The sequence below is a fragment of the Heterodontus francisci genome, chromosome 33 (genome assembly GCF_036365525.1).
Source record: "Heterodontus francisci isolate sHetFra1 chromosome 33, sHetFra1.hap1, whole genome shotgun sequence".
Classification (NCBI taxonomy): Eukaryota; Metazoa; Chordata; class Chondrichthyes; order Heterodontiformes; family Heterodontidae; genus Heterodontus; species Heterodontus francisci.
In genome coordinates this window covers 18,241,826-18,265,075 of record NC_090403.1, presented here as the reverse complement: position 1 = coordinate 18,265,075, position 23,250 = coordinate 18,241,826, and the positions used below count along the sequence as shown (strand labels likewise).

Here is a 23,250-nt window from a genome sequence, read left to right as displayed (position 1 = left end):
AATAGCTCCTGATCTTTGAGGGTTTTTTTAGAAGATAATTCATAATGTCAAACAGATATGGGTAATTGCCATGTCTGTAATCAGACAGCAGTGATAAGATGCTTATGTTATTTCACTGCTAGGTTCAAGGACTGTAAGAATTTATAAGATAAAGCAGGACTGTTTAGGAACAGGACAAGGACTTTGTGCCAATGAGCACAACCCTTTTGATAGATTTCAACCCCACTGGCCTGTCTGTTCACTTTATTCCCTTCTCTCTCCATAAACTGTTTAGTGACTTTCTCTGCTAACTTAACTTTTCTACATCTCTGCATCCAGGCTTTCACCTGTTTCTCACTCTGAAGGGCTAATTGTTCTCCCGGGAGAGCAGTCTGCTCATCATTTAGACACAAGCCATTCCCACTGCCCAAGTGCAGGTGCACCTCTTGATGGAACCTTGTACTCGGATCAAAGGGGGAGAAACGGGAGCGTATCTACTGGCCTTTCTAGAAACCCTGGCATCAGGGCCTTAAACTGAGAGAATGGGGGTGGATGAATTTATTTCCTTGCCTTCTGCCTCCTTGGATCTTTGAGCAGAACCCTGGAGCACAGACCGTCTGGCCCGCGGAACACCTCAGCACAAATCCCAGCATTGTGAGGGTAACCATCCATTCAGGTGCCTCACAGTCAGACTGAGAGAAAAGTGAGGGCTGAGAATGTGCCCCCACCTGCCCTACCTGCACACTCCCCCACAATTCATTAGCATTCTTACTGCAGGCCCTGCTACCCAGTTACAAGGATTTGGGGAACTCCTGGGAATCCGAGTGTGGGGTTGTGGCTAGAGCTGGAACACTGAAGCACTGGGTCTCTCTGTTCCCATCTTCACTGTCCCTGCAGATTGAAAGTGTCCTCTGCACAACTAAGAGGAAAGCAAATTTTTAACCAATGTCCCTGGTATTTAAATGCCTCACCACAGATTACTGTTGCTAATCGACTTGATAGTCTGGTAAATGTTAATGACATCATTTTGGAGTTCCTAGAAGCATTCTTCCGACATTAACCAGCTCTGTGCCTTATAAATTAGCTAGGGGCAGGCAAGCCACCTCCCCAAATGGAGTCTGACTAACAATGTACAATTAACACTTCAAATTCATCATCATTTCAATGCAAATTTCACTGTGCAGTCATGCAAAGCTGGAAGTGTAACTCTGGAATTCAGGCAGTCTCTTACATTTGCTAACTACTGTTATTCTAGTGCAGCATCAGACCTGGCTGCAAGTTGCTCAGGAAGTTCCTTGAAGTCCTTGTAAGCCTCCTAGACCTTAATGGAAATGTTTAGAGATCAGAGATTAACCCTTCCTCACTCTCTAAACAGTTACAATGGAGATAAGAACAAAGAACAAAGAAAATTACAGCACAGGAACAGGCCCTTCGGCCCTCCAAGCCTGCGCCGATCCAGATCCTCTATCTAAACCTGTCGCCTATTTTCTAAGGGTCTGTATCTCTTTGCTTCCTGCCCATTCATGTATCTGTCTAGATACATCTTAAAAGACGCTATCGTGCCCGCGTCTACCACCTCCGCTGGCAACGCGTTCCAGGCACCCACCACCCTCTGCGTAAAGAACTTTCCACGCATATCCCCCCTAAACTTTTCCCCTCTCACTTTGAACTCGTGACCCCTAGTAATTGAATCCCCCACTCTGGGAAAAAGCTTCTTGCTATCCACCCTGTCTATACCTCTCATGATTTTGTACACCTCAATCAGGTCCCCCCTCAACCTCTGTCTTTCTAATGAAAATAATCCTAATCTACTCAACCTCTCTTCATAGCTAGCGCCCTCCATACCAGGCAACATCCTGGTGAACCTCCTCTGCACCCTCTCCAAAGCATCTACATCCTTTTGGTAATGTGGCGACCAGAACTGCACGCAGTATTCCAAATGTGGCCGGACCAAAGTCTTATACAACTGTAACATGACCTGCCAACTCTTGTACTCAATACCCCGTCCGATGAAGGAAAACGTGCCGTATGCCTTCTTGACCACTCTATTGACCTGCGTTGCCACCTTCAGGGAACAATGGACCTGAACACCCAAATCTCTCTGTACATCAATTTTCCCCAGGACTTTTCCATTTATTGTATAGTTCACTCTTGAATTGGATCTTCCAAAATGCATCACCTCGCATTTGCCCTGATTGAACTCCATCTGCCGTTTCTCTGCCCAACTCTCCAATCTATCTATATTCTGCTGTATTCTCTGACAGTCCCCTTCACTATCTGCTACTCCACCAATCTTAGTGTCGTCTGCAAACTTGCCAATCAGACCACCTATACTTTCCTCCAAATCATTTATGTATATCACAAACAACAGTGGTCCCAGCACGGATCCCTGTGGAACACCACTGGTCACACGTTTCCATTTTGAGAAACTCCCTTCCACTGCTACTCTCTGTCTCCTGTTGCCCAGCCAGTTCTTTATCCATCTAGCTAGTACACCCTGGACCCCATGCGACTTCAGATAGCTCTGTCTCTGTATGTACCCAGAGCTGTGCAGGAGCCCAGAGTTCTGCTTGGATGGAACCTGAACTGGTTTCAATGTAAATCTTTGCATATGCAATTTACACCTGCCTCACCTTTACCATAGTTAAGCATTAAACTGAAGGTTCCATAGATTATAGCCACGACAACCATAAGATCTTATCCTGATCAAAACATTGCAAATACCCATTTAACATAGACGCCTGTTTTGGTTCCTTACACTTCTACTAATCATTTACACTCATCTGCACTGAACTCTGAGAGCCACCTTGTGGCTCAGTCACTTAAACAATCCAAATTCTTGATGCCTCACAAATCTATTGGAACACTTTATGAATTACATCTATTTAATGAGTGCTATTCAGTGGATATTATTTACCTGGGTTTTTAGAAGGAACTGAATAATATGCGATTGAGAGGACAAAACAACACATCCTCTCCATCACAAACATCATCTACTTCCACCTCACAAATATTGCCCACCTCTGCTCACTTCCGCCCCCAGACCTTCACTGGCATGGACCTGTTGGGCCGAATGGCCAGTTGCTGTGCTGTGAATACATCAAAATACCTGGCTATTCCTCCCATCCCCCACTCTCCATTCACTCCAACGCATCCAAAATTCTGACACGTGTATCCTCACTGACTTATCCTGGCTCCTAATCCTTGCATCAGGAAGGGAGGAGAGAAAGAAAACAAAAAAAATGTTACTCTCTATCTAACCTGTTTTTTTTGTATGCAACCCCGTGCTGTACTTGTCCTGGGAGTGTTTGATGGGGACAGTGTAGAGGGAGCTTTACTCTGTATCTAGCCCATGCTGTAGCTGCCCTGAAAACATTTGAAGCATCAGTGGAGAGGGAGCTTTAGAAGGTGTGGAGCACAGAGTGGTTGTGAAGGAGTGCTTTGTTAACAGAGGTAACAAAGTTGGGAAGTCAGTGCAGAGGGGGAAGGAGTTGCTGCTTTTTATTATTTTTTTACCTCCAGGAGCCGGTGTGTGTTCTTTTGTCTTGAGTCGAGCAAACTGTAATTTACTATTATTTTACTGAATTAGTAACTTAAACTGGATAAGCAAATTAATAAATAAAACTAATCAATTACATTTAAAAAATTAATTAACTAATCATATTTTAAATAAGATGAGACAAACATGACAGGGCAGGTGGTGTGCCATAACTGCAACTTGTGTGAGTTTGCGAGCACTGCAATCCCGGTGAACCATATCTGCGGAAAGTCTTTACAGCTCGAGGAACTTCAGTTCAGAGTTGTTGGGCTGGACTCCAAGCTGCAGGCATTGCAGGGCATCAGGGAGGGGGAAAGTTACCTGGATACTTGAGGCAGAATTTTTTCTGTCCTTGGAGGCGGACACGGAGGTGGGGGCTGCAAACAAAATGGCAGGGGATGCAGTTCCCAACGTTGCCCAGGCTCCCTGACATTTTGTCCTGGACGGGGAAGGCCAAGGATGGCTTTTCCACCCCAGGTCAATCAAGCCCACTTTCGGGCCTTCCCCCCCCTCCAACTCAATTTTATTGAAGGCCGAGTGGTCTGCCACTGTGGGGAGACGCCATCAAGTAAAACCTGGCGACCTCCTAGTGAGGTCTGGGGGAGTCCCTCCTTTGGGGGCAATCTAAGAGCACCAGAGGGGCAACCCGTGCAGCAATCACCAACCCCCCTACCCCCCACCTTGGGAAAACACCCCTCCACCCTCACCAATGCACACCTCCATCACATCGTCAGGGCCTACCTGAATGGCCCTGGTGACCCTGACACCATGCATCTTTCCCCCGGATGTCCTCGATGCAGCAGGGCCTCCTGCAGTACCAGCACTTGCCACTGCTCTCAGTGGTGTTGCCGGTACTGCAGACTTGCCAGCCTTCCGATTGGCCAGCAGCTCTGCAGGTGGGAACTCATCCCTTAAAGGGATGGTGTCTCTGCCAGTGGGCAATTAATTGCCTGCCCGCTGTCAAATAACTTCGGGTGTCTGATGGATGCCTTCCAAACCGCCCCTGGAATCCTGTCACCAGAATAAAATGCATTCCTTTTTTCCGTGGGAAGTCCGTGACGCTTCCAGCGTTCCGGGCGACTACATCTGCAGGAAGTGTACCCAGTTGCAGCTCCTCACAGACCGCATGGATCGATTGGAGCAGCAACTGGATGCACTTAGGAGCATGCAGGTGGCAGAAAGTGTCATGGACAGGAATTTTAGAGAAGTGGTTACACCCAAGGTGCAGGCAGATAGATGGGTGACCGCTAGAAGGGGCAGGCAGTCAGTGCAGGAATCCCCTGTGGCTATCCCCCTCTCTAACAAGTATACCGTTTTGGATACTGTTGGGGGGGATGGCCTATCAGGGGAAAACAGCAGCAGCCAGAGCAGTGGCACCACGGCTGGCACTGTTGTTCAGCAGGGAGGGACAAAGCGCAGAAGAGCAATAGTTATAGGGGACTCTATAGTCAGGGGCACAGATAGGCGCTTCTGTGGACGTGAAAGAGACTCCAGGATGGTATGTTGCCTCCCTGGTGCCAGGGTCAAGGATGTCTCTGAATGGACAGAGGGCATTCTGAAGGGGGAGGGTGAACAGCCAGAGGTTGTGGTACACATCGGTACCAATGACATAGGCAGGAAGAGTGATGAGGTCCTGCAGGGGGAGTTCAGGGAGTTAGGTAGTAAGTTAAAAAACAGGACCTCAAGGGTTGTAATCTCTGGATTACTCCCTGTGCCACGTGCCAGTGAGGCTAGAAATAGGAAGATAGTGCAGCTAAACACGTGGCTGAGCAGCTGGTGTAGAAGGGAGGGTTTCAGATATCTGGACCATTGGGCTCTCTTCAGGGACAGATGGGACCTGTACAAGGAGGATGGGTTGCATCTAAACTGGAGGGGCACTAATATCCTGGCTGCAAGGTTTGCTAGCGTCACTCAGGAGGATTTAAACTAGTGTGGCAGGGGGGTGGGAACCAGAGCAGTAGGACAGCTAGTGAAATAACTGAGGAGGACATAGTAACTAAGGGCAGTAGGACTAAGAGGAAGAGCAGGCAGGGAGATGTTGCTGAGCACAGCGGGACAGGTGGTCTGAAGTGCATTTGTTTCAATGCGAGAAGTATAACAGGTAAGGCAGATGAACTTAGAGCTTGGATTAGTACTTGAAAATATGATGTTGTTGCTATTACAGAGACTTGGTTGAGGGAAGGGCAGGATTGGCAGCTTAATGTTCCAGGCTTTAGAAGTTTCAGGCGGGATAGAGGGGGGTGTAAAAGGGGTGGGGGAGTTGCATTACTGGTTAAGGAGAATATCACAGCTGTACTGCGAGAGGACACCTCAGAGGGACCATGCAGCGAGGCAATATGGGTGGAGCTCAGGAATAGGAAGGGTGCAGTCACGATGTTGGGGATTTACTACAGGCCTCCCAACAGCCAGCGGGAGGTAGAGGAGCAGATATGTAAACAGATTTTGGAAAGATGTAAAGGTAACAGGGTTGTAGTGGTGGGTGATATTAACTTCCCCTATATTGACTGGGACTCACTTAGTGCTAGGGGCTTGGATGGGGCAGAATTTGTGAGGAGCATCCAGGAGGGCTTCTTGAAACAGTATGTAGAGAGTGCAACTAGGGATGGGGCCATACTGGACCTGGTATTGGGGAATGAGCCCAGCCAGGTGGTCGAAGTTTCAGTGGGGGAGCATTTCGGGAGCAGTGACCATAATTCCATAAGTTTTAAGGTACTTGTGGATAAGGATAAGAGTAGTCCTCGGGTGAAGGTGCTAAATTGGGGGAAGGCTAATTATAACAATATTAGGCAGGAACTGAAGAATTTAGATTGGGGGCGGCTGTTTGAGGGTAAATCAACATCTGACATGTGGGAGTCTTTCAAACGTCAGCTGATTAGAATCCAGGACCAGCATGTTCCTGTGAGGAAGAAAGACTAGTTTGGCAAGTTTCGGGAAGCTTGGATAACACGGGATATTGTGAGCCTAGTCAAAAAGAAAAAGGAAGCATTTGTAAGGGCTGGAAGGCTAGGAACAGATGAATCCCTTGAGGAATATAAAGACAGTGGGAAGGAACTTAAGCAAAGAGTTAGGAGGGCTAAAAGGGGTCATGAAAAGTCATTGGCAAACAGGATTAAGGAAAATCCCAAGGCTTTTTATACATATATAAAGAGCAAGAGGGTAACCAGGGAAAGGGTTGGCCCACTCAAGGACAGAGATGGGAATCTATGTGTGAAGCCAGAGGAAATGGGCGAGGTACTAAATGAGTACTTTGCATCTGTATTCACCAAGGAGAAGGACTTGGTGGATGATGCGCCTAGGGAAGGGAGTGCAGATAGTCTCAGTCATCTCATTATCAAAAAGGAGGAGGTGTTGGGTGTCTTGCAAAGCATTAAGGTAGATAAGTCCCCAGGGCCTGATGGGATCTACCCTAGAATACTGAGGGAGGCCAGGGAAGAAATTGCTGGGGCCTTGACAGATATCTTTGCATCCTCATTGGCTACAGGTGAGGTCCCACTGGAGAATAGCCAGTGTTGTTCCTTTGTTTAAGAAGGGTGGCAAGGATAATCCAGGAAATTATAGGCCGGTGAGCCTTACGTCAGTGGTAGGGAAACTATTAGAGAGGATTCTTCGGGACAGGATTTACTCCCATTTGGTGTTCCGCAGGGATCAGTGCTGGGACCTTTGCTGTTTGTAGTATATATAAATGATTTGCAGGAAAATGTAGCTGGTCTGATTAGTAAGTTTGCGGACGACACAAAGGTTGGTGGAGTTGCGGATAATGATGAGGATTGTCAGAGGATACAGCAGGATATAGATCGGTTGGAGACTTGGGCAGAGAAATGGCAGATGGAGTTTAATCCGGACAAATGTGAGATAATGCATTTTGGAAGGTCTAATGCAGGTGGGAGGTGTACAGTAAATGGCAAAACCCTTAGGAGTATTGACAGGCAGAGAGATATGGGCGTACAGGTCCACAGGTCACTGAAAGTGGCAACGCAGGTGGATAAGGTAGTCAAGAAGGCATACGGCATGCTTGCCTTCATCGGTCACCACACTACCAGAAGGACGTGGAGGCTTTGGAGAGGGTACAGAGGAGGTTTACCAGGACGTTGCCTGGTTTGGAGGGCATTAGCTATGAGGAGAGGTTGGAAAAACTCGGATTGTTTTCACTGGAACGACGGAGGTGGAGGGTTGACATGATAGAGGTTTACAAAGTTATGAGCGGCATGGACAGAGTGGATAGTCAGAAGCTTTTTCCCAGGCTGGAAGAGTCAGTTACTAGGGGACATAGGTTTAAGGTGCGAGGGGCAAAGTTTAGAGGGGATGTGTGAGGCAAGTTTTTTACACAGAGGGTGGTGAGTGCCTGGAACTTGCTGCCAGGGGAGGTGGTGGAAGCAGATACGATAGCGACGTTTAAGAGACATCTTGACAAATACATGAATAGGAAGGGAATAGAGGGATACGGGCCCCGGAAGTGCAGAAGGTGTTAGTTTAGGCAGGCATCAAGATCGGCGCAGGCTTGGAGGGCCGAATGGCCTGTTCCTGTGCTGTACTGTTCTTTGTTCTTGTTCTTTGAGGCAGTCACACCCCTTTGGTTACATAGATCTTTAAAGTTGGTCATTGGTCAGTGTCAGATGGGTGTAACTGTGAGTCAGGCAGGTATGGGGATCCAGGATGTAGTGATGGAGGAGCCTTGACCCTTGACTTTGACAAACAGGTACAAACTACTTGCTACCTGAGTGGTTGAGAACAAGGTCTGCAAGATGGATGAGCGAACTGACCATGGCACCATGGTGCAGGAAGCTATTCAAGTGGGGGGATTGAAAAGGAATGTGGTAGTAATAGGGGACTGTTTAGTCAGGGGGATAGATACTGTTTTCTGCAGCTGTGACCAGGATTTCCGAAGATTGTGTTTGCTGCCTGGTGTCAGGGTTAAAGGTCTCTCCTCATGGCTGGAGACGACTTTGAGTGGGAGGTGGAGGATCCAGTTATCATGGCTCACATAGGAACCAATGACATAGGTAAAACTAGGAATGATGTTCTGCTGAGGAGTTTGAGGAGTTCGGGTCCAAATTAAAAAGCAAAACCTCAAAAGTAAGAATCTCTGGATTGTTACCTGAGTCAGATACCAATTTACATAGTGATATGCAGATTAGAAGGTTAAATGCTGAAGGAGTGGTGTGAGAGGCAGGGGTCTCACTTCATGGGGCACTGGCACTAGTACTAGGGAAAGAGGAAGCTATTCCATTGAAACGAGCTCCACTTAAATCAGGCTAAGACCAGTATCCTGGGAAAATTGAATACTAGGACAGTAGACAGGACTTTAAACTAATAAAGGGGATTCAGTAAAGTGTAAATTCAAAAGCAACAAGGGAAATGTCAAGGTTATAGAGCAGAGCAGCATTTTGGGTAAGACAAATAAGCAGAGTGGTTCAGAAGGGACAGTGAGAGTAACAAAGGTAATTGGGCATTAGTGACTAAGATTGCATCAGGGAAAATTAGAAAAATGTTTAAGCTAAAGGTGCTATGTCTGAATGCGCAAAGCTTTTGCAACAAATTAAACTAATAGCAGAAATAGAAATTAATACGTTTGATCTAATAGCCATTACAGAGACATGGTTGCAAAGTGACCAGGGTTGTGAGCAATAAAGGCTGGAATAAAGTCTGTAGAGAGAAAGGATCTTAGCTCAGAAAATCAAGAAGTAGAATCAGTTTTGGTGGAGCTAAGAAAAAGCAAGGGGCAGAAAACATTAGTGGGAGCTGTTTATAGGCCCCCTAACAGTGGTTGTAGTGTAGGGCAAAGTATAAATCAGGAAGTTAGTGGCGCATGTAGTAAGGATAATACAGTAGTCATGGCGGGTGTGGGGGTGGGGGGGTTAATCTTATAGATTGGGCAAACCAAATTTGCAGCAATAGTGATAATGTAGAGGAAGAGTTCATGGAATGTAAAGATGATAGTTTTCTAGATCAGTAATGTCAAGGAACCAATTATGAAAAAAGCTATTTTGGATCTAGTACTATGCAATGAGAAATAACTTTGCAGTAAAGAAGCCTCTAGGGAAGAGTGACCATAATTTTTTATTGAGTTGGAAAATGATTCAGTTAAGTCAAAAACTAGGCTTTCAAATTTAAACAAAGCAAACTACATAGGTATGAGGGACAGGTTAGCTAAGGTAGATTGAAAGACTACATTAAAAGATAAGATGGTAGATAAGCAACAGCCAGCATTTAAAGATTTAATGCATAAATTGCAACAAATATACATTGCTTTAAGGCACAAAAACCCCACAGAAAAAATGGTCCAATCATGGCTAATGAGGAGTTAAGGATAGCATTGGATCAAAGGAGGGGGCTTATCATTTATCATATTACTCCAAGAGGAGTAAGCCTGAGGATTGAAAGGACTTCTGAATTCAGCAAAGGATGATCAAGGAGAGATAAAAAAGAAAAGAAAATATGAAGGTAGATTAGCAAGAGACATAAAAACAGATTGTAAACATTTCTATAAGTGTGTAAGTAGGAATAGATTAGTGAAAGTAAGCCTGGGCCTGTTAAAGGCAGAGACAGGTGAAATTATAATGGAGAATAAGGAAATGGCAGAGACATTAAGCAATTTGTATCTGTCTTCATGGTGGAAGACTCAAAAAAATTCCAGAGATAATGGGGAAACAAAGGTCTAATGAGAACGAGGAACTTAAAGAAATCAGTGTAAGTAAAGAAATAGTACTGGAGAAATTAATGGGACTGAGTGGTGACAAATCCCCTGGACCAGATGTCCTGCATCCTTGGGTTTTAAAAGAGGTAGCTGCAGAGATAGTCGATGCATTGGTTTTGATCTTTCAGAATTCCTTAGATTCTATATCAGTTTCCAAGAATTGACACATAACCTTTCAATTTAAGAAAGGAGGATGAGAGAAAACGGGCCAGTTAGCTTAACATCAGTAGTAAGCAAAATGCTAGAATCTATCATTAGGGATGTTTGTCATTCGGGATGTAGTAACAGTGTACTTAGGAAATCATAATATGATTAAACAAAGTCAACACGGATTTATAAAAGAGAAATGGTGTTTGACAAATTTGTTAGAGTTTTTTGAAGATGTTACTTGTAGGATGGATAAGGGGGAACCAGTGGATGTCGTGTATTTAGATTTTCAAAAAGCATTCGAAAAGTGCCACACAAGAGGTTATTACACAAAAGTTAGACTCATGGGATTGGGAGTAATAGAGACCTTATGGCACAGAGGAGGCCATTTGGCCCATCCAGTCCATGCCAGCTCTCTGACGGGCAATCCAGCAGTGCCACTCCCCCGCTCAATCCCCATAGCCCTGTAAGTTTATTTCCCTTTTACGACTAGGTGAGAAAGGGGTCTAGGGGTTCCCACTCAGCCTTTGCCTGGTTGAACGGTAACAGGGTTTAATTTTTAAAAACACCATCTTTTTAGCTCCCCCTCAGTGAATTCTAGTTCATTGCTCTCCAATTGTAAGGCAAAGGAATCAACCAGACAGGTTTTCTTAGATTTAAACAAGAAAGGTAGAAGTTTATTAACCTTAAACTCTAATTCAGTTAACAACTTCAAATACGCGGCGCGACCACGCTAGCATGCATACGTGAAAAACACACATGCAGATAGAGACAGAAAAAGTAGAAAGAATAAATGGTAAAAGTTTGAGGCAATAGCTGGGATTTATTTACAATCCTTTGAGTTCGATGGAGAGTCTTTGAATGCCGGTTAGTCTTGCCGGTTCATTGGGACCCAGTGCACGCTTTAAAGTTTGTTTCGATGTAGGAGTCTTTTCTTTCTTGAGGTTTAAGTGGCTTCCATGGATCCAGAGATTCGTGAGAGCGAGAGAGAGCTAGCCAAGAGAGAGGCTCTCTTCTTCCAAGTTCAGTTGCAATCTGACCCAAACTGTGCTGTGAGCAGTTCAAACAAAACCTTGGACCAGCAGGTTAGTCATGTGACTAGCTGTTTTAACAAACTCCTGAGTTTGTGGATTCTCCATCTTAGCAGACACCCTGGAATGCAGTCTTTCTTACACATTCAATGTCTGGTGATCAAAATCCATTTGGGTTAATTGAATCAGGAAGCCCTTCTATGGTCTGCAGGCACTGTCTCTAAGTATGCAAATGTTTTCCAACCACTGCTGATCTCTTTAAACAAATCATCTCTTCACTCCAGTGATAGTTTAAAATCAATGTTTATATGACAAAATTAATATACCTCGTTTGTGGCAGGTGGGGTCTTCATGACACCCTCAAGTGCCCATCCAATTTCCTTTTGAAATCATTGATCAGCTCTGCTACCACTTGCCATGGGAAAAAGTTCTTACCCACATTAACCCGCATCTCTTGCCCAAAGATGTTAAATCTGTGTCCCCTCTAGCCTTTGTACCATCAGATAATAGGAATGTTTTTTTTCTTGTCTGCTGTACCTAAGCCTATCATAATCTTGTACACCTCTATTAAATCTCCCCTCAAGCTCCTTTGCTCCAAGGAGAACAACCTCAGCTTTTCCAACCTAACCTTGTAGCTAAAACCCCTCATACCTGGAACCATTCTGTTAAATCTCCTCTTCACTCTCTCAAGGACCCTCACATCCTTCCTAAATTGTGATGACCCTAAATGGATGCAATACTCTAGTTGTGGCCCAACCAGAGCTTTATAAAGGTTCAGCATAACTTCCCTGTTTTTTCACTCAATGCCTCTATTTGTGAAGCCCATGATCCCATATGCTTTGTTAACTACTCTATCACTTGTTCTGCCACCTTCAAAGATCTATGGGCATGAACCCCCAAATCTCTCTGTCCGTGCACACTCTTTAGAACTGTGCCATTTAGTCTATATTGCCTCTCCCTATCCCTTCTGCCAAAATGCATTACCTCACACTTCTCTGCATTAAATTTCATCTGCCTTTTGGCTGCCCATTCTGCTAGCCTATCTATGTCCTGTTGCAGGCGGTTCATTATCATCCTTACTCTTTTCCAAACCTCCAAGTTTAGTATCATCTGCAAATTTTGAAATATTATTCTGTATTCCAATATCCAAGTCATTTATGTACATCAAAAAAGCAGGGGTCCTAGCACTCACCCTTGAGGAACATCACTTTCCACCATCCCCCAGTCTAAAAAACAACCATTCTCTCTCCACAGATGTTGCCAGACCTGCTGAGTATTTCCAGCATTTCTTGTTTTTATTTCATTTATCACAACTCGCTGTTTTCTGTCCTGAAGCCAATTTTTTATGCAAGCTGACACTAACCCTCCTATTCCATGAGCCTCAGTTTTTTAACCAACCTTTTATGTGGTACTTTGTCAAACTCTTTCTTAAAATCCAAATAGACAACATCCATTGCTTTCCCTTCATCAACCTTCTCTGTTACTTCATCAAAAAATATCAACTAGACTAGTCAAGCATGATCTGCCTTTTACAAATCCATGGTGGCTCTCCTTAATTAACTCAAACCTCTCCAAGTGCCTTTTTATTTTTCCCCTGATTATTGTTTCTAAAACCTTACCTACCACTGATGTTAAACTGACTGGTCTGTAGTTGCTAGGAATGTCCTTACACCCTTTCTTGAACCAGGGTGTCACATTTGCTACTTTCCAAACCTCTGGCACCTCTCCCGTATCTAGGAAAGATTAAAAGATTATGGTAAGTCCTTCTGCTATCTCCACTCCCAATTCCCTTAACAACCTGGGATGCAAGCCATCCAGTCCAAGTGGCTTATCCACTCTAAGCATTGCAAGCCTTTCCAGTACAACTTGTCTATCAATTTTCATCCCAGCCATTACCTCTACCATCTCTGCTTCTAACAATATTTTGTCAGCAATCTCTTCTTTAGCAAACACTGATACAAAGTACTCATTAAGTATTCTAGCCTTGCCCTGTGCCTCATTAATAGGCCACACCCCACCTCTTACTACCTGCTTACTATTTATATGCCGGTAGAAGAATTTTGGGTTCCCTTTTTTGTTAACTGTCATTCTATTCTCAAATACTCTCTTTGCCAGTCCATTTTCCACTTCACTTCCGCTCTCAACTTATTGTATATGGCCTGGTTCTCACTTGAAGAATTCACCTGTCATGCATAATACACCCTCTTTTTTGATTCATCATATTCTCTGTCTCCCTTGGCATCCAACGATCCCTGGTTTTGGTTCCCCTGCTTTTCCCACTTGTTGGAATGTGCCTAGCCTGCACCTGAAACATCTCTTCCTTAAAGATCAACCAATGTTCCATTACAGATTTTCCTGTCAGTCTTTGGTTCCATTTTACTCTGGCTGGATCCCCTCCCATCCCATTGAAATTAGCCCCCCTTCCAATTTCGAAGTTCTACTTTAGATTGTTCCTTCTATTCCTCATTGCTAATCTAAATTTTATGATAATCACTCTTGCCCAAGTGTACTGCCACAGGCACTTCATCCACTTGGCTCACCTCATTCCCCAGCACCAGATCCAGCAATGCCTCCTTCCTAATTGGACCGAGAACATACTGGTCAAGGAAGTTCTCCTGAATACATTTCAGAAATTTCTCCCCCTCCTTACCCATTATTCTAACATTAACCAATTGATATTTGGATAATTAAAGTCCCCCAATATCACCCCTCCATAGTTTTTCACATCTCTGTGATTTCCCTACTGATTTGTTCCTTTATCTGGCTCTTTCTATTTGGCATGATCATCCCCTTTTTACTTCTCAACTCTAAACAAATTGATTCTGTCTTTTCCCCCTCGAGGGCATCCACTTTCCAACACTACAATGTCTTCCCTAATTGTCAGAGGATACAGCAGGATATAGATCGGTTGGAGACATGGGCGGACAAATGGCAGATGGAGTTTAATCCAGACAAATGTGAGGTAATGCATTTTGGAAGGTCTAATACAGGTGGGAAGTATACAGTAAATGGCAGAACCCTTAGGAGTATTGACAGGCAGAGAGATCTGGGCGTACAGGTCCACAGGTCACTGAAAGTGGCAACGCTGATGGATAAGGTAGTCAAGAAGGCATACGGTATGCTTGCCTTCATCGGTCGGGGCATAGAGGATAAAAATTGGCAAGTCATGCTGCAGCTGTACAGAACCTTAGTTAGACCACACTTAGAATATTGCATGCAATTCTGGTCGCCACACTACCAGAAGGACATGAAGGCTTTGGAGAGGGTACAGAAGAGGTTTATTAGGGTGTTGCCTGGTCTGGAGGGCATTAGCTATGAGGAGAGGTTGGATAAACTCGGATTGTTTTCACTGGAATGATGGAGGTGGAGGGGCGACATGATAGAGGTTTACAAAGTTATGGGTGGCATGGACAGAGTGGATAGCCAGAAGCTTTTTCCCAGGATGGAAGAGTCAGTTACTAGGGGACATAGGTTTAAGGTGCGAGGGGCAAAGTTTAGAGGGGATGTGCGAGGCAAGTTCTTTACACAGAGGGTGGTGAGTGCCTGGAACTTGCTGCCGGGGGAGGTGGTGGAAGCAGGTACGATAGCAACGTTTAAGAGGCATCTTGACAAATACATGAATAGGATGGGAATAAAGGGATACGGTCCCCAGAAGTGCAGAAGGTTTTAGTTTAGACAGGCATCAAGATCAGCGCAGGCTTGGAGGGCCGAATGGCCTGTTCCTGTTCTTTGTTCTTTGTTTGTTCTTTGTAATCAGTGCTGCCACCCACCTTCCTTTTTATCGGAATCTATATTTTCTGAACACTTTGTATCCTTGAATATTAAGCATCCAGTCCCTCACCATTTTTAAGTCCCATTTCCATTATTGCCACTACATTATATTCACACATGGCTATTTGTGCTTGTAACTCACCAACCATATTCACCTCATTTTGTGCATTGACATACATGCATTGTGAAGCTGTCTTTATATTCTTCATAGTCCTTCTTAGTCTGCTCCTATCTAATACTTCCTTCTCTAGTACTATCCAACACTCACTCTTTCACGCACCTTATTCCTTCTGCTTCTACTTGCTGCTGCCCAGCCCCTGCCAATTTAGCTTAAACCGTCCCAAACCACACTACGGAACCTCCCTCCGAGGGTATTGCTTCTAGTCCGGCTGAAGTGCAACCCGTTCATTTTGAATGGGTGCTTCCAGCCCCAAAATTGGTCCCAATGCCCCAAGAATCTGAAGCCTTCCTTCCTTCCTCCACCATCCCTCAAGCTACACATTGATTCCCCCGTATCTTTCTATTTCTACTCTCACCGTGCAGTCCCTTTCCCATTGGTGCCATGGTCTTCAAGGTGTTTCACTCCCAGCAGTCTCCATTGCTGAGCACTGGTTTGAGAGTGACATATACTCCAAAGACTCCTGCACTTTCTGCTTCTTCCTACTGTTCCCAATGGCCACCCATCTGCACTCGTGAACTCTCTCTGCCTGTGAGGTGGCCACCTCCTGGAGCGTATGAATCAAGAATCTCTCGGCCTCCCTGATGCTCTGCAGTGACTCCAGTATAGTATTAGTATAGATTGAGGATTGCATAATGGACAGAAAACAGACAGTAGGATAAACAGGACATTTTCAGGTTAGCAGGCTGCAACTGGTGGTATATCGCAAAGATCAGTACTCGGCTTCAGCTATTGACAGTCTATATTAATGACTTAGATGAAGGGACTGAGTGTAATGTATTCAGGTTTGCTGATGATACAAAGTTGAATGGAAAGGTAAGCGATGAGCAAAGAGGGATATAGACAGGTTGGGCGAGTGGGCAAGAGCATGGCAGATGGAATTACAATGTGGTGAAATGTGAAGTTATCCACTTTGGTAGGAAAAATTAAAAAAACAGAATATATTTGAATGGTGAGAGACTGGGAAATGTTTGCATTCAGAGGGACCTGGGGATCCTTGTACATGAATCACAGAAAGTTAACATGCAGGTACAGCAAGTAATTAGGAAGGCAAATGGTACGTTAGCTTTTGTTACAAAGGCATTGGACTGCATGAGTAAAGAAGTCTTATTGCAATTATATAGGGCGTTGGTGAGGTCACACCTGGAGTACCGTGTGCAGTTTTGGTCTCCTTACCTAAGGAAGGACATACTTGCCCTAGAGGGAGCACAACAAAGGTTCACTAGACTGGTTCCTGGGATGAGGGGATTGTCCTATGAGGAGAGATTATGTAGACTAGCCCTAAATCCCCTGGAGTTTTGAAGAATAACAGGTGATCTCATTGAAACATATAACATTCTTAAGGGGCTTACATACATATTGAACATATGAACTAGGAGCAGGTGTAGGCTATTCGGCCCATTAAGCCTGCTCTGCCATCCCAAAAAATCATGGCTGATCTGTTTGTGGACTCAACTCCACTTTCCTGCCTACCCCCGATACCCATTGACTCCCTTGTTTGTCAAGAGTCTGCCTGCCTCTGCTTTCAAAACCACCACTGTCTGGGCAAGAGGGTTCTACAGATTCACAACCCCGAGGGAAAATATTTCTCCTCATCTCTGTCTTAAATGGGAGACCCCTTATTTTTAAACTGTTCCCCCTAGTTTTAGTCTCTCCCACAAGGGGAAACATCCTTTCAACATCTACCCTGTCAAGTCCCCTCAGGATCTTATATGTTCCAAAAAAAATCACCTCTCATCCTTCTAAATTCCAATGAATACAGACCCAACATTTTCTGATAAGATTACCCTCTCATCCCAGGAATCAGTCAAGTGAACCTTCTCTGAACTGCTTCCAATGCAATAAGATCATTTCATGAGTAAGGAGACCAAAACTTTACACAATATTCTAGATGTGGTCTCACCAATGCGCTACACAACTGTAGTAAAACATCTCTACTTTTATATTCCATTCCCCTTGCAATAAACAACAACATTGCATTTGCCCTCTTAATCACTTGCTGTACCCGCATACTAACCTCTTGTGTTTCATGTACTAAGACACCCAGATCCCTCTGCATCTCAGAGTTCTACAATCTCTCTTCTTTTAAATAATATGTTGCTTTTCAATTTTTCCAGCCAAAGTGGACAAGTTCACTTTCCCACATTATACTCCATCTGCCAAATCTTTATCAATGACTTTGATGAAGGGACAGAATGTATGGTTGCTAAATTTGCTGATGACACAAAGATAGGTAGGAGAGTAAGTTATGAAGAGGACACATGGAGTCTGAAAAGGGATATCGATAGGTTTAAGTGAGTAAGCAGAGATTGTAAATAGTTAAGGCCCCAGCACTTATCCCTGTGACACTCCACTAGTTACAGCTTGCCGACCTGAAAACGACCCATTTATGCCTACTTTCCGTTTCCTGTCAGCTAAGCAATCCTCTATCCATGCTAATATGTTACCCACCACACAATGGGCTCTTATTTTGTTTAGTAACCTTTGATGTGGCACCTTGTCAAATGCCTTCTGGAAATCCAGGTACACCATATCCACAGGATCCCCTTTATCCACATTGCTTGTTACTTCTGCAAAGAAATCTAATAAATTAGTTAAACACCATTTTCCTTTCACAAAACCATGTTGGCTCTGCCTAATTGCATATTTGCTAAATGATCTGCTATAATCTCCTTAATAATAGATTCCAAACAGGATAGATGCTGAGAAAATGTTTCCCCTGGCTGGGGAATCTCGAACTCAGAGTGACAGAATGCTGGATGATTGGAGAACTGCTAACGTTGATTGGAGAACTGCTAACGTTGTACCTCAGTTTAAAAAGGGAGCGAGGGATAGACCGAATAATTACAGGCTGAGAGAGACAGGATAAACTGTCACTTAGAAAGGCACAGGTTAATCAAGGATGGTCAGCATGGATTTGTTAAAGGACAATCTTGTTTGACCAACGTGATCAAATTTTTGGAAGAAATAACAAGGAAGATAGATGAGGGTAGTGCAGTTGATGTGGTCTACAAGGCTTTTGACAAGGTCAGACTGACTAAAAAAATAAAATCCCATGGGATCTGGGGCAATGCAGCAAGGTGGATACAAAATTGGCTCAGTGATAGGAAATAAAGGGTAATTTTGACAGGTGTTTTTGCGATCGGAGGGTTGTTTCCAATGGCGTTCCGCAGGGCTCAGTACTGGGTCCCCTGCTTTTTGTGATGTATATTAACGATTTGGATGTAAATTTAGGGGGCATGATCAAGAAGTTTGCAGACGACACAAAGATTGGCTGTGTGGTAGATAGTGAGGAGGATAGCTGGAGGCTGCAGGAAGATATTGATGGTCTGGTCAGATGGGCAGAAAAGTGGCAAATAGAATTTTTTGTTATTCATTTCATAGATGTGGGCATCACTGGCCAGGACAATTCAACTTGGAGAAGTGTGAAGTGATGCATTTGGGAGGTCAAGCAAGGCAAAAGAATACACAATTAATGGGAAAATATTGAGAAATGTAGAGGAAGTGAGGGACCTTGGAGTAAATGTCCACAGATCCCTGAAGGCAGCAGGACAGGTCGATAAGGTGGTTAAGAAGGCATATGGAATCCTTTCCTTTATTAGCCGAGGTATAGAATATAAGAGCAGGGAGGTTATGCTGGAACTGTATAACTCATTGGTTAGGCCACAACTTGAGTACTGTGTGCAGTTCTGGTCACCTCATTACAGAAAGGAGGTAATTGCACTAGAAATTTACGAGGATGTTGCCAAGACTGGAAAAATGCAGCTATGAGGAAAGATTGGATAGGCTGGGGTTGTTCTCCTTGGAACAGAGAAGGCTGAAGGGAGATCTGATTAAATTGTATCAAATTTTGAGGGGCCTGGATAGAGTGAAGGTGAAGGGCCTATTCACCTTAGCAGAGAGGTCAGTGACTAGGGGGGAAAGATTTAAAGTGACTGGTAGAAATATTATAGGGGAGTTGAGGAAAACCTTTTTCACCCAGAGAGTGGTGGGGGTCTGGAACTAACTGCTAAAAGGGTAGTTGAGGCAGAAACCCTCAACTCATTCAAAACGAGTCTGGATATGCACCTTACATGCCGTAATCTGCAGGGCTCGGGACCATATGCTGGAAGGTGGGATTAGAATAGGTGGATTGCTTTTCAACATGATGGACCAAGTGGCCCAGTCTGTGGGGTATGGAGCCTGAGGCTCCAATGCACCTCCTACACTACCCCTGGGAGGCTGCTTCCATAAAGCTGCCAACCTCCCCAGTCAACAAAATGTCGATAGCCTGGAAACATGGTCCTTAATCGGGCCTTTAATTCTGCAATTGGCTGCCTGCCTCCTTAGAGTGAGCAGCTGATCCACCTCACATCCCACTGCTGGGAAAATGCCCCTGTGGCGGGACTGTGTCAGGGAGCCATCCTGATGCGGCTCCCGCGATTGTATTGACCTCACCGCCTCCATTCCCACCATCCAGGGAGAGGTAAAATTCTTCCCTGTGTCTCTATTTATAAAGCCCAGGATTCCATCTGTCTTTTATCCACTTTTTCAACCTGCCCTCTGCTCCTGCACCCCCTTTAGAATTGTACCCTTTATTTTATATTGCCTCTCCTCATTCTTCCTACCAAAATGTACCACTTCGCACTTAGAGTCATAGAGTCGTACAGCATAGATACAGGCCCTTTGGCCCACTGCGTCCATGCCGACCATAATGCCTATCTATACTAATCCCACCTGCCTGCATTAATTCCATGTCCCTCTATGCCTTTCTCATTCAAGTACCTGTCCAGATGCCTCGTAAATGTCGCTACTGTTCCTGCCTCCACCACCTCCTCAGGCAGCTCATTCCAGATACCCACTATTCTTTGTGTGAAAAATTTACCCCTTTGATCCCCTTTAAACCTCCTCTCGCTCACCTTAAATCTATGCCCTCTAGTTTTAGTCAGCTCTACCATGGGAAACAGACTCTGGCTATCTACCCTATCTATGCCTCTCATAATTTTATATACCTCTATCATGTCCCCTCTCAGCCTCCTTCGCTCTAGGGAAAACAGACCCAGCCTATCCAATCTCTCCTTATAACTCAAGCCCTCCAAACCAGGCAACATCCTTGTGAATCTTTTCTGCACCCTCTCTAGCTTAATCACATCTTTCCTGTAGTGCGGCGACCAGAACTGCACACGGTACTCCAAATGCGGCCTAACCAACGTTATGTACAACTGTAACATGACGTCCCAACTCTTGTACTCAGTGCCTCGGCCAATGAAGGCAAGCATGCCATACGCCTTCTTCACCACCCTGTCCACCTGTGTTGCCACTTTCAGGGAACTATGTACTTGCACCCCAAGGTCTCTCTGCTCAACAACACTCCCCAGGGCCCTGCCATTCACTGTATATGTCCTGCTCTAGTTTAACTTCCCAAAATGCATCACTTCACACTTCTCTGCATTAAATTGCATCTGCCACGTGTCTGCCCATTCCAGCAGCCTGTCTATGTCCTCTTGAAGTCGATCACTGTCCTCAAGTTTTTTCAAGTTTTGTGTCATCTATAAATGTTGAAATTGTATTCTGCAAACCCAAGTCTCACTTCTTAATATAGAACAAGAAAAGCAGTAGTCTGTTCTCTAGCGATGAAAATCCTCATCTCGTTGAGTGCAAATTCACAAAATAGAAGGAAAAACTGAGTTTTAATTTGATTCAGTCAAGGATAAATTTCACAGACATTCATCATCTTGGATGTTCTATGATTATTGGCTGAGCTTTCTTCTGCTCATCAATACGGGCAGCAATCCCCTGAACTTGCTTCTCTGATTCCTTTGAAGCAGCAAATCCCTCAGCTGTGTCGTTACCTAGATGTCTCCTGCTTCTTTCCTAGGACTTCAAAGCAGCGCAACTCATTGCTTCACTCATTCTTCCCTCATTCCCTTCTCCAGTCTGTACCTTTGTGCCAGTACTCTCACCTTTTAATCAGAAAGCTATTGATTCAAGCCCCACTGCAAAGACTTCAGTGCAAAATTCAGGCTGACACTCTCAGGACTGAGGGAGTGCTGCACTGTCAGAGGTATCATCCTTTGGAAATACATTAAACTGAGACCCTCTCTGCCTTTTCAGATGTATTTTAAAAAATCCCACTATTTTAAAGATTACCAGGGGAGTGCTCCCCAATGACTTGGCCAGTATTAACCTCTCAATCAACATTGTTAAAACAGATTATCTGGTCATTATCACATTGCTGTTTGTGGAACCTTGCTGTTCACAAACTGGTTGTTTCTATATTACAACAGTGACTAAATTTCAAAAGTATTTTATTGGCTGTAAAGCACTTTGGGACACCGTGAGATTGTGAAAAGTGCTATCGAAATGCAAGTCTTTCTTTCTCCTCCGCTGAATAGTCTTTTAAAACCCAAACTTTGGGTTGAATTTTCACTTTGGGGGTGGGAAACAAGAATCTGTTTCTGGGCCCTGATCCGATCCCTGGGGGACACATTTACCTTTTGGGATTTTGACTCTGACACTCCCTTAATTGGCAAGGGGGCAGGTTCCCTGTCCAATTAAGGGTGGCAGGCAGGCTCTCAAAGTTGGGGGGCTAACAGAGGCCTTCCAGCTTGAGAGGAGCAGCAGGCTGCAGGAAAGGGTAAGTAACTGAGAGGGTGCTTCAACATGAAGGTTCTCTCTCAACAACTTTTATAAAAATTCAAATAAAAAAATTTCAGAAGCTGCCAGGCCACAACTGTTGGTGGGAAAGATGGAATCTCTCTACAGGGTGGTCTTTGGTGGCACCTGCACCCAGGCAGACAGGGAGAGCCTGTAAGCCTTTGAGCACTCACCCGCTGGCATGCAACTGGGTGCCCGCCTCCAGGCAGCTGAACTGCCCCCCATCGCATCAGGAAAATGGAGGCTGACTGGAAAATTCCAGTTGGCCTCCTTTAACTGCCTTTAACAAGGCTCTTAATGAGCCTAATTGGCTGCCCGCCCCATGGGAGGTGGGGCAACCCTGTCAGGCCCCGAACCTGCCTCCCTTAAAATGGCCAATGCGGGAATGGGGTTGGGAAACCGGCACACCAGCCAACACTGGTATTTCCGGGCCCATCCACCACTGCTCATGACCTCAGCGGGGCCTGAAAATTCTGCCAGCCTTTATTGCCCATCCCTAATTGCCCTGAGAAGGTGCAGGTGAGCCGCCTTCTTGAACCGCTGCAGTCCATCTGGTGTGGGTCGACCCACAGTGCAGTTAGGAAGGGAGTCCCAGGATTTTGACCCAGCGACAGTGAAGGAACGGCGATATAGTTCCAAGTCAGGATGGTGTGTGGCTTGGAGGGGAACTTGCAGGTGGTGGTGTTCCCATGCATCTGCTGCCCTTGGTGTTCTGTGTGGTAGGCTATTGCAACACAACAAAGTCTCGTGCCTGCACACCTGCGCACTGCCAAAAGGAGTGACTAATAGTGATCAGGCCAGGAATCCTGGTTGATTTTACCCTCCCTACCCTAACGGCACAGAGGGCAAATGTATTGCACATACCTGACTACAATCTGCTAATTCAGCACAGGTCAGCGATGGAATATGAGGCCTTCCAAATGGTTCAAACACTCACCCACTGGCAATTAGGGGAGCGACTTATTGGAACCCTATGTCCTGGAATGAAATGAGAGTGTGTTCTGTCCACTGGAATTGTGTACAGTGGGGATGAATGGGAGGTGTCTGTTCTTAATACTGTCAAGCATTTCCCTTCGCAAGTTGCCCTGCTGGTACATGCCCACCAGCTGTCCTCTCACTTCCTCCCCATCAAGGAGAACAAAGATTTTGTCAAAGAAGCAGGCTTTAAGAGGCATCTTGAATCATGAAAGCATGAGTGTTATGATCCAGATGAGAAAGAGGTCTAGGATTCCCTAAGAAAACAGGCTTTCTTAGATTTTAGATAAGTTGAAATTTA

The 23,250-nt window shown here is 44.9% G+C and overlaps 1 protein-coding gene across 1 annotated transcript in view; it reads left to right on the top strand.

Annotated features, from left to right (window-relative positions):
• Nucleotides 1-23,250, top strand: part of ace (angiotensin I converting enzyme (peptidyl-dipeptidase A) 1) — a 642,116-nt gene that overhangs the window by 113,744 nt on the left and 505,122 nt on the right. The gene's annotated exons all lie outside the window — the stretch shown is intronic.